Source organism: Nicotiana tomentosiformis, chromosome 6 (assembly GCF_000390325.3).
Source record: "Nicotiana tomentosiformis chromosome 6, ASM39032v3, whole genome shotgun sequence".
NCBI lineage: Eukaryota > Viridiplantae > Streptophyta > Magnoliopsida > Solanales > Solanaceae > Nicotiana > Nicotiana tomentosiformis.
This window is the reverse complement of record NC_090817.1, coordinates 84,396,210-84,407,944: the sequence shown is the minus strand read 5'-3', so window position 1 is coordinate 84,407,944 and position 11,735 is coordinate 84,396,210. Positions and strand designations below refer to the sequence as shown.

The 11,735-nt window shown below is 43.0% G+C and overlaps 1 long non-coding RNA gene across 1 annotated transcript; it reads left to right on the top strand.

Moving 5' to 3' along the window:
• The first annotated feature begins 2,844 nt into the window (after positions 1-2,844).
• LOC117277846 (uncharacterized) lies at positions 2,845-3,959 on the top strand. Its single transcript, XR_004508180.2, has 2 exons — positions 2,845-3,160; positions 3,873-3,959. It is a non-coding gene; the product is annotated as an uncharacterized lncRNA (long non-coding RNA).
• Positions 3,960-11,735: the final 7,776 nt, after the last annotated feature.

Below are 11,735 nucleotides of genomic sequence, written 5' to 3'. Positions count from 1 at the left end.
TCGACTCAGAAATATCCAATCTCACAAACTGGCTGGCTAAGGCCTGAACATCTAATGCCATAGGCCTCTCTGTTGCTGGTAGATATGTTAAACTCCCCAAACTCTCTGCCCGACGACTCAAAGCATCGGCCACCACATTGGGCTTCCCGAGATGGTACAAAATGGTAATATCATAATACTTAAGCAGCTCTAACCACCTCCTCTGACGCAAATTAAGATCCTTCTGCTTGAACATATGCTGCAAACTCTGGTGATCAATGTAGATCTCACAGGGAATGCCGTACAAATAGTGCCTCCAAATCTTCAAGGCATGAACAATAGCTGCTAGCTCAAGGTCATGGACAGGATAGTTCTTTTCATGCACCTTCAGCTGTCTGGATGCGTATGCAATCACCCTACGGTCCTACATCAACACCGCATCGAGGCCAACTCACGACGCATCACAATAAACTGTATAAGACCCTGAACCTGAAGGCAATACTAATACTAGTGTTGTAGTCAAAGCTGTCTTGAGCTTCTGAAAGCTCTCATCACACTCCTCTGTCCACCCGAACGGAGCACCCTTCTGGGTCAACCTAGTCATAAGTGCTGTAATAGAAGAAAATCCCTCAACAAACCGACGGTAATACCCCGCCAAACCAAGGAAGCTCCGGATCTCTGTCGCTGAGGACGGTCTGGGCCAACTCTACATTGCTTCCACCTTCTTCGGATCCACCTTGATCCCCTCACTCGACACAATATGACCCAAAAATGCCACGGAATCTAACCAGAACTCACATTTTGAGAACTTTGCATACAACTTCTTTTCTCTCCAAGTCTGAAGCACTGTCCTCAGGTGTTGCTCATGATCCTTCCGAGTCCGGGAATACACTAGAATGTCATCAATGAATACAATGATGAAAGAATCAATATAGGGTCAGAACGCACTGTGCATCAAGTGCATAAAGGCTGCTGGGGCATTAGTCAGCCCAAATGAAATCACAAGGAACTCATAACGGCCATACCGAGCCTGAAAGTAGTCTTCGGGATATCTGGATCCCTAATCTTTAACTGATGATAGCCTGAACATAAGTCAATCTTGGAAAACACTCTTGCACCCTGTAACTGATTAAATAAGTCATCAATATGAGGCAATGGATACCTGTTCTTCACTGTAACTTTTTTCAACTGGTGATAATCAATACACATACGCATAAAACCATCCGTTTTCTTCACAAACAAGACAGGAGAACCCCAAGGTGACACACTGGGCCGAATGAAGCCCTTATCAAGCAACTCCTGCAACTGCTCCTTCAACTCAGGAGGAGTCATACGGTATGGAGGAATAGAGATGGGCTGAGTGTCCGGTAACAAATCAATACCAAAATCAATATCTCTGTAGGGTGGCATACCCAGAAGATCAGCTGGGAACACATCTGGATAGTCCCTCACTACTGGAACTGACTCAAGTGTAGGGGTATCAATACTGGCATCTCTCACATAAGCTAGATACGCGTCACACCCCTTCTCAACCATTCGTTGAGCTTTAAGAAATGAAATAACTCGGCTGGGAGTATACTCTAAGGTACCTCTCCACTCTAATCGTGGTAAGCCTGGCATAGCCATCGTCACGGCCTTAGCGTGACAATCAAGAATAGCAAAATGGGGCGACAACCAGTCCATGCCCAAGATAACTTCAAAATCTACCATGCTGAGTAATAATAAGTCGGCTATGGTCTCAAAACCACTAAGAGCAATCAACTACGACCGATACACGCGATCCACAACAAGAGAATCTCCCACAAGAGTAGACACATTAACAAGGAAACTCAAATAATCCCGAGATACGCCCAAATGTGGGGCAAAATAAGAGCACACATATGAATATGTAGAGCCTGGGTCAAATAATACCGACGCAGCTCTATGACAGACCAGAACAATACCTGAAATGATAGAGTCGGAAGCAACTACATTTGTACGAGCCGAAAGGGCATAATACCTAGCCTGGCTTCCCTCTTTAGGGCGACCTCGACTTCCCCGACCTCCACCTCGAGCTGGCTGAGTAGGTGGGGCGATAGTTGGTGCTGGAATCATAGCCTGAGGACCCGGTGGAGCACGTGGTGGCTGAGAAGTCTGTGGAGGTGCAACCCTCCTAAGTCAGGGGCAATCCCTCACCAAATGGCGGGTGTCACCACACTCAAAACAACCCCTCGGAGGGCGTGGCTGCTGTGACTGACTCGGGCCAGGTCTGCTAGACTGGCCACTAAAAGTACCCCGCGCAGGAGGCACACTAGATACTAGCGGTGCATAATAAGGCTCCTGGGAACTAGAAGGGACTGGAACACCACTGGCGGCTGGAAAAGCTGAATGAACGGGGTGACCCATATAACCCCTACCATGGTGAGCTGCTGGGGCGCGAGCTCCAGAATAAGAACTAGTCTCTCGAGACCTCTTGTCCTCTCTCTTCTCTTGGTCGCGGGCAACCATGCCCTCCAATCACCTAGCAATACTCATAACCTATTGGTAAGGAATATCCATCTCCAGCTCCCTGACCATACTAATCCTGATACTGGGATGGAGTCCCTTAATAAATCGTCGAACCCTCTCTCGAACTGTGGCAACCAAGGCCGGTGCATGTCGGGACAAATCACTGAAGCGGACTGCATACTCTGACAGAGTCATAGCACCCTGGCGCAGCTGCTCAAACTCCGCGCACCATGAGTCTCTGAGGCTCTGAGGGACATACTCTCTCAAAAGTATGTTTGAGAACTGAGTCCATGTAAGTAAAGCTGCCTCATCCAGACAACTCAACTCATAAGCACGCCTTTACAAGGAGTGTAGTATGTTCAATGTAAAGTGGTCTCATTGTCATCATTTATTATGGTCTACATTCCATGAATATGCAGATAAATGCTCTTTCCAGTTTAACGGTGTTATCGGCAATGTTTAGCTTTAATGTTGTATATCATCAAACTCATTTTAGGGTAGATCAATTAACTACTTATTTGACAAGTGTGCCAGATGTCTTCATGACTGTTAATTGGATCTTTTATAACATTCTTATGGTTGAATAACCCTTTGTGACTGGTGTTCGTACTCTTTTGTACTCTTTATCAACAGGTTCAAGAGACTATGATGGCTATATTCTTGCACTATCCTTGGGCCTTTCTTCTGTCTTGAAGTAACTATTACTTTCCGTTCCTGGAATTCATTAATTTTAAGTTATGACGTGTTTCAGCTTCTTTCAAGTTCTTGTCAAACTACATGGTGTTATTGGTGAACTTTGTATGTTACTGATTGAACACTCAATGTTGTCTTGCACATACACACAAAAAAGAAGAGAAAATTGTGTGAATTCTAGGTTCTCGTTTATCAGCATATGGGATTTCAAGTTAGATCATGTTATTAAGTTGTTATAATCTACATATATAACCTCTCAATTTTTAGTGTGTCTTAGAGATGACTTCCATGGTTTGGCCAAACTTGAGTCTTGGATAGATACTAGACTTTTACTTAAAAATTTGCTCTTATCAACATTTTCTGAGAGTAGGACATTTACTCACCATCTCTGTATCTCCAACCCTCATTAGAATTTCTTTGTATTTTTACTTTTTAAACTTGAGTTTTTCAATAATTCTGTATTGGAAAGTGGGAAGTGGATTGGAGTTCTGCCCGTCTCACGTTTTCTCTCTTGGGAATGTATTCTCATTGTGGTAAGCTTACAACCTGGGTTATCTATATTTGGGATACTTCTCATGCTAGCTGGCATACTAGATGTCTTTCTCGCATTTGTCTGACCTTTTTAGTTGTATAATTTAAGCTGTAAGTTATTATTGGGCTCTGATTTATGACATATTGTCTAAGTCTTAGAAGTTCTCTCTGCATTGCTGCAGATCGTTCCTTGATACACAATATACTTTTCATCTTTCAAAGCTCAAGCTCAAGCTAAGATCCAGTATCATGAGTCTTATTTACCAAAAGGTGAATCTTTATTAACAATGTTCCATTATAAGGTCCTTTATTACCCTGAACAATCTGTTCTATAGCCACATTACAACTGTGTCATACTGGATTCATGTTGCATCTTTATTTTATACTATTTATCTTCTTATCTGAATATGTTCATTTTGTAATTTGTATCATCAATAATTCTAACTAGACCATGTGAACCCAAGGTTTATTGGCCACTTTGAGGTGTTGCAGTGAGTTGGGGAGGTTGCTTATGAGCTTGCCTTACCTCCCAGCCTAGCAGGAGTTCGTTCGGTATTTCATGTTTCGATGTTCCGGAGGTATCATGGCGATCCGTCTCATGTGTTGGATTTCAGCTCAGTCTAGTTGGACAAGGATCTATCCTATGTTGAGGAGCCAGTGGCTATTTTGGACAGGCAGGTTCAAAAGCTGAGGTCAAAGAACGTTGCATCAGTAAAGGTTCAGTAACGGGGTCAGCCGGTCTAGGAGGCGACTTGGGAGACCTAGCAGGATATGTTCAGCCATTATCCTCATCTTTTTACCACTTCAGGTATGTCTCTATACTTGTTAGAGGATGAACGATTGTTTTAAGAGGGGGAGGATGTAACGTCCCAGCCGGTCATTTTTAGAGTTATATCCCTGATCCCCTATTAACTGCCTCTCCCATATCTATTTCTACTATTGTGACTTACCGGGAGGTTTCATTTTGGTTTTTGGATTGATTTGGGACACTTAGTCCCTAAACGAAAGCTTAAGTATTAGAATTTTGACTGTAGTCGGAACTATATGAAGACGACTCCAGAATGGAGTTTTGTCGGTTCTGTTAGCTTCGTTGGGTGATTTTGAACTTAGGAGCGTGTCTGGATTGTGTTTTGGAGATTCGTAGCTTATTTAGGCTTGAAATGGCGAAAGTCGAATTTTTGGAGATTTGGACCGGTAGTAGAAATTTTGATATCGGGGTCGGATTCTGATTCCGGAAATTGGAGTAGGTGTGTAGTGTTGAATATAACTTGTGTGCAAAATTTGAGGTTATTCGGATGAGATTTGATATGTTTCGACGTCATTTGTAGAATTTAGAAATTTCAAAGTTCATTAGGCTTGAATCCGTGCATAATCTGTGTTTATGATATTTTTTGACGTGACTTGAAGGCTCGACTAAGTTCGTATAGAGTTTTAGGATTGATTGATATGTTTGGTTAAGGTCCCGGGGGACTCGGGCGTGTTTCGGATGCTCAACGGGTCATTTTGGACTTAGGGAGTTGGCAGATTTTCTGGTGTTATTGCAGACATTTTTCTACATCGCGTTCGCGAGGGAGATCTCGTGATCACGTAGGTCATATGCGATGTCAGCTAAAATTGCTCCTCGCATTCGCGAAGATGAAGACACGATCGCGTAAGGTTATCAGGCAGTGCACCGCGAACGTATGGGCTAGGCCGTGTTCGCTAAGAAGAAGTGAGGCAGCAATGGAGTTTGAGTGTTACTCTTCGCGGTCGCATGAGAACAACCGTGATCGCGTAGGTATGAGCAGCTAGTGCATCGTGTTTGCGTGAAGTGTTACGCGTTCGCGTAGAGTAAATTTCTGAGGGAGCGAAGTTGTTCTTCTTGATCGTGAGGCCTTTTTCGCGATCCCGTTTAAGGAACCACTGGGCAGAATTAAAAGTTCATAAACGAGGGTTTAAGTTCATATCACAAAAATTGATTGAGCGCTCGGTATAAGGTGAAGTTTGGAGAGATTTTTGGAGCAAGTGATTGGGTAATGATTCCTTACTCCTTTATGATTAAATCCCACTAATCTATGCTTGATTTTATCATTTAATTTTGGATTTGGGGTAGAAATAGGGGGGAAATTGAGAGGTCTGCTTTCGGAGTATGAAGCAGTGGCAGGCTCGAGAGGTACTGCTTTAACTCTTCAAATGCTTGTTGGCATTCCGGGGTCCATGCAAAATTGTTCTTCTTTTTGAACAGCGAGAAGAACTTGTGACTTCTATCTGAAGACTTTGAGATGAATCGGCCTAGGGAGGCTATGCGCCCTGTTAATCTTTATACGGCCTTAACATTGTCCACGACTGTGATCTCTTCGATCGCCTTGATCTTATCGAGGTTGATTTCGATACCCCGATTTGATACCATAAAGCCGAGGAACTTACCCGAGCCGACCCCGAATGCACACTTCTCCGGATTGAGTTTCATGTTGTATTTTCTTAGTATATCGAAGGTTTCCTGCAAATGTGTCAAATGGTCCTCTGCTCGCAGGGACTTAACTAGCATATCGTCAATATAAACTTACATTGACTTACCTATTTTTTCTTCAAACATTCGATTTACCAAGCGTTGATAAGTGGCACCATCATTTTTTAGTCCAAACGGCATTACATTATAACAATAAGTGCCATATTTAGTGATGAATAAAGTCTTTTCCTGATCCTCCGGGTTCATTTGTATTTGATTGAACCCGGAGTAGGCATCGAGAAAACTAAGGAACTCGTGGTCGGCTGTGGCATCGATCATGCGATCGATATTCGGCAGAGGAAAAGAGTCTTTAGGACATGCTTTGTTTAAATCTTTATAATCTACGCACATCCTAAGTTTATTTCCTTTTTTAGGGACTACGACTACGTTTGCTAAGCATTCGGGGTATTTTACCTCCCGAATGGATCCTATTTTGAGAAGTTTGGTTACCCCGTCCTTAATGAATGCATGTTTTACCTCGAACTAGGGTCTTCTCTTTTGTTTTACCTAACGAAACTTCGGGTCCAAGCTCAGTCGATGTGTAGCGATTTCCGGTGAGATCCCTATCATATCTAAATGGGACCAAGCAAAATAATTCATATTATTGACAAGAAATTTAATGATGTTTTCCCTGAGCTCGGGGGTTAACCCCCTTCTCAGGTATACCTTTCGATCGGGTAGATGCCCGATCAGTACGACCTGCTCTAACTCCTCGACCATCCATTTGGTGGTGTCGGATTCCTCGGGGATTATGAAGGATCGAGGGATCCAATAGTCATCGTCCTCGTCCGTTCCCTGCATCTTCGATTGCGTCGAGGTTGGCAGTTGTGGTTGCTATTTAGCTTCCTATTTTCCTTTTGACTGTGATACTTCTGTTGACGAAAGTGCCAATATCGGTATCACTTCGTCGATCGCGAACATCTCTTTGAAAGCGTATTGTTCCTCGTACACCATTTTTACTCCATCCGGTGTTGGGAACTTCAGCATTTGGTGAAGTGTTGAAGGGTCTGCCCTCATATTGTGAATCCAGGGTCTTCTGAACAGGGCGTTGTATCTCATATCGCCTTCGATCACATGGAACTTGAATAGTCCCAGCTATATTTGTTAGTAAAATGATTTCTCCTTTAATCGTTTCTCTTGCCATGTTGAAACCATTGAAAAATCGAGCTGCGGGCATGATCTGATCTTGTAGGCCGATCTGCTCAACAACCCTCGATCAAATAATATTGGCTGAGCTTCCTGGATCAATTAAAACACGTTTAACCTGAATTTTATTCACAAGGATAGAGATTACCAATGCATCATTGTGGGATTGTGAAATCCCTTCTGCTTCCTCATCGTTGAATGACAAAGTGCCTTCTGGTACATAGTCTCGAGTTTGTTTTTCCTTGATGATCGATACCTTAGTGCGTTTCAAAACGGGCTCTTGTGGAATATCGATCCCACCAACGATCATGTGAATCACGTGTTGTGGTTCTTCCTGCTCGGTTTTCCTATTTGCATCCGTGTCTCTAAAATGATTTTTAGCTCGGTCGCTCAAGAACTATCGAAGGTGACCCTCGTTGAATAGACGGGCCACCTCCTCCCTTAGTTGTTTGTAGTCTTCGGTTCTGTGACCATGCGTACCATGGTATTTACATATTTGATTGGGGTTCCTTTGGGATGGATCGGTCTGTAGGGTCCTTGGCCATCTAGTATCTTTGATTCTCGCAATGGCTGACACAATACCTGATGTGTCAATGGTGAAGTTGTATTATGATAATCGTGGTGCCTCTATGGGATAGGCACGTTTATCGAAATCATTTTTTCTTATGAGCACTCGAGAGCTCTATCCTCGATCGTTCCTTCGACGTGACTCGGGCGGTCGTTTTTAGAGTTATAACCCTGATCCCCTACTAACTGCTTCTCCCATATCTATTTCTGCTATTGTGACTTGCCGGGAGGTTTTATTTTGGTTTTTGGAGTTATTTGGGACACTTAGTCCCTAAATGAAAGCTTAAGTCTTAGGATTTTAATCGTAGTCAAAACTGTGTGAAGACGACTCCAGAATGGAGTTTCGTCGGTTCTATTAGCTCCGTTGGGTGATTTTGGACTTAGGAGCGTGACCGGATTGTGTTTTGGAGATACGTAGCTTATTTAGGCTTGAAATGGCGAAAGTCGAATTTTTTGAGATTTAGACCGGTGGTGGAAATTTTGATATCGGGGTCGGATTCCGATTCCGGAAGTTGGAGTAGGTCCGTAGTGTTGAATATGACTTGTGGTCAAAATTTGAGGTCATTCGGATGAGATTTGATATATTTTGACATCGTTTTTAGAATTTAGAAATTTCAAAGTTCATTAGGCTTGAATCCGTGCATAATCTGTGTTTTTGATTTTGTTCGACGTGATTTGAAGGCTCGACTAAGTTCGTATGGTATTTTAGGATTGGTTGGTATGTTTGGTTGAGGTCCCGGGGGCCTCGGGCGTGTTTCGGATGCTTAACGGGTCATTTTTGGACTTAGGGAGTTGGCAGATTTTCTCGTGTTATTGCAGAAATTTTCGTCATCGCATTCGCGAGGGAGATCTCGCTATCGCGTAGGTCATCTGAGAGGTCAGCTAAAATTGCTCTTCGCGTTCGCGAAGATGAAGACGCGATCGCGTAAGGTTATCAGGCAATGCACCGCGAACGTGTGGGCTAGGCCGTGTTCGCGAAGAAGAAGTGAGGCAGCAGTGGAGTTTGAGTGTTACTCTTCGCGGTCGCGTGAGGACAATTGCTATCGCGTATGTGTGAGCAGCTAGTGCATCGCATTCGAGTGAGGTGTTATGCGTTCGCGTAGAGTAAATTTCTGAGGGAGCGAAGTTGTTCTTCGTGATCGCGAGGACTTTTCCGCGATCGTGATTAAGGAACCACTCGGCAAAATTTAAAGTTCAAAAAATGAGGGTTTAAGTTCATATCACAAAAATTGATTGAGAGCTCGGTAGAAGGCGAAATTTGGAGAGATTTTCGGAGGAAGTTATTGGGTAATGATTCCTAACTCCTTTATGATTAAATCCTACTAATTTATGCTTGATTTTATCATTTAATTTCGAATTTGGGGTGGAAATAGGGGAAAATTGAGAAAAGTTCTTAGGCCGAATTTTGGGATTGTGATCGAGATTTTGGTATCATATTTGAGTGAATTTGGTATGGTTAGACTCGTGAGTAAATGGGTGTTCATAATTTGTGACTTTTACCCGATTCCGAGACGTGGGTCCGGGGAGGCTTTTTGGGCATTTTTCTATTTTCTTGCCTTAGCTTTGATTTCATTAGCTAGATTAGTTACTTGTAGCTATATTTACGCTATGTAATTGATTTGATTAGATTTGGTATACTCAAAGTTGGATACTCGTGGCAAGAGCGTGATTTCGGATTTGGTTTGAGCTTGGTTCGAGGTAAGTGACTTGCCTAACCTTGTGTGAGGGAACTCCCATTAGGATTTGGTAGTGTTTGGTATGGGAGCGCCGTATACGTGAGGTGGCGAGTACATACATGGGCTATTTGTTGTAAAATTCTATTTTTCACTAAGTCATAACTTGTTTTCTCCTTAATTGAGACTTACCAGCATATGTAAATATCCTGTTTAGACTAGAATAGCATGCCTACTTGTTTAACTGCCTATTTGAACTATGTGCAGCATGTTTAGTGAAATTACCTGCTTTCCATTACTTAAACTTAGTCTAAACTGTATGATTACTTGCTATAACTGTTATTTCGGTGGGTTGCACTGCATATTTACTTTGGGACTACAGAACGTTATCCCGGGAGATCCCCCTGTACTGCATATTTACTTTGGGACTATGAAACGGTATTCCGAGAGATCCCCCTGTATGGCATATTTACTTTGGGACTACGAAATGGTATTCCGGGAGATCCCCATGTTTTGCATATTTATTTTGGGACTACGGAACGGTATTCCGGAAGACCCCCTACACATTTACGTTTGGGACTACAAGACGGTATCTCGGGAGATCCCCTGTTGTTATCACTGTGTTCAGAGCTGTTGTCTTTCGTTGATTCTATTCCTACTAGATTTCCTTATTTATTTTACTGAGATATTTCATCCTGTCTTATTTCATTATATTTATACCAGTAGATCCCTGACCTGATCTCTTCATTACTCGACTGAGGTTAGGCTTGGCACTTACTGGATACCGTTGTGGTGTACTCACGCCCTTTCCTGCACATATTTTTCGTGTTCAGATCCAGGTTTATCTTACCAGCCCCATCACTAGTTGCAGTCGCTGCTGCTTATTGGAGACTTCAAGGTACATCTGCCCGCGCCCGCAGATCCTCGGAGACCCTTCTATCCCCCTATGTTCATTTTGCCTTCTTTCTGTAGAAATGATGTATAGAACGGTTAAGACCTCTTAGTAGCTTGTGACTTGCGGTATTCCGGATTTTGGGAATTTTGTACATTTTCAGAGGTGACAATTGTATATGCCGAGTGGTATTCAGTTGCTTTGATATTTGTTATTGTTAATAGTTAATATTCATGCTTTAGTTTCATTTCCGCAAAAGTGTTAGGCTTACCTAGTCATAGAGACTAGGTGCCGTCACGACAGTTCATAGAGGGAGAAATTGGGTCATGACAATTTCAGATGGGATTGCGTCCTAGGCCGTTGTTTCTACGATCTGCATTGTATGGTTGATATCGGTCTTTGTTCGACCGAGGTTCTCTGTCGGTATCTCTCTGAGTTCTTCCACCGGGCCTGATCGGATAAGCGGAACCGGAAGGGGTCCCTAATTGATCATCCTCGACCCTGATCTTCGACTGGTATTGATTATGTACATCGACCCAAGTTACCGCTGGGTATTCAATTAAATTCTGCTTTAGCTATCGTGAGGCCACCGAACTAAGATCGTTCAAACCTTGAGTAAAAGTTTGAACAGCCCAATCGTCTGTAACTGGCGGTAGTTCAATGCGTTCCATCTGAAACCGAGATACGAACTCCCTCAACATTTCGTTATCTTTTTGTTTTACCTTGAAAAGTTCTGACTTCCTAGTCGCAACATTTATTGCTCCGGCGTGTGCCTTTACGAAAGAGTCTGCAAGTATGTCGAAGGAATTGATAGAATTAGGTGGTAGATTGTGATACCATATCATTGCCCCCTTCGATAGAGTTTCTCCAAATTTCTTTAATAGAACTAATTCGATCTTATCATTTTCTAAATCATTTCCTTTTATCGCACATGTATAGGAGGTGACATGCTCATTTGGATCGGTGGTCCCATTGTACTTGGAGATTTCCGGCATGCGGAATTTCTTCGGAATGGGCTTCAGAGCCTCACTTGGGGGGAACGGCTTCTGCAAGAACTTCTTCGAGTCCATACCTTTTAAAATTGGTGGTGCCCCCGGTATTTGCTCAACCTGAGAGTTATATATCTCTACTTTCTTGTTATTTACCTCGATTTTCTTTTGTCCCATTTCAATTCGTTTAGTGAGCTCATCGAACATTTTCATAATGATGGGGTCAGTCCCCGATTCGTTGGCATTCGACCTTTCCGGTGCTGGCTTGGTCCTGTGGACGACTTCTGGTT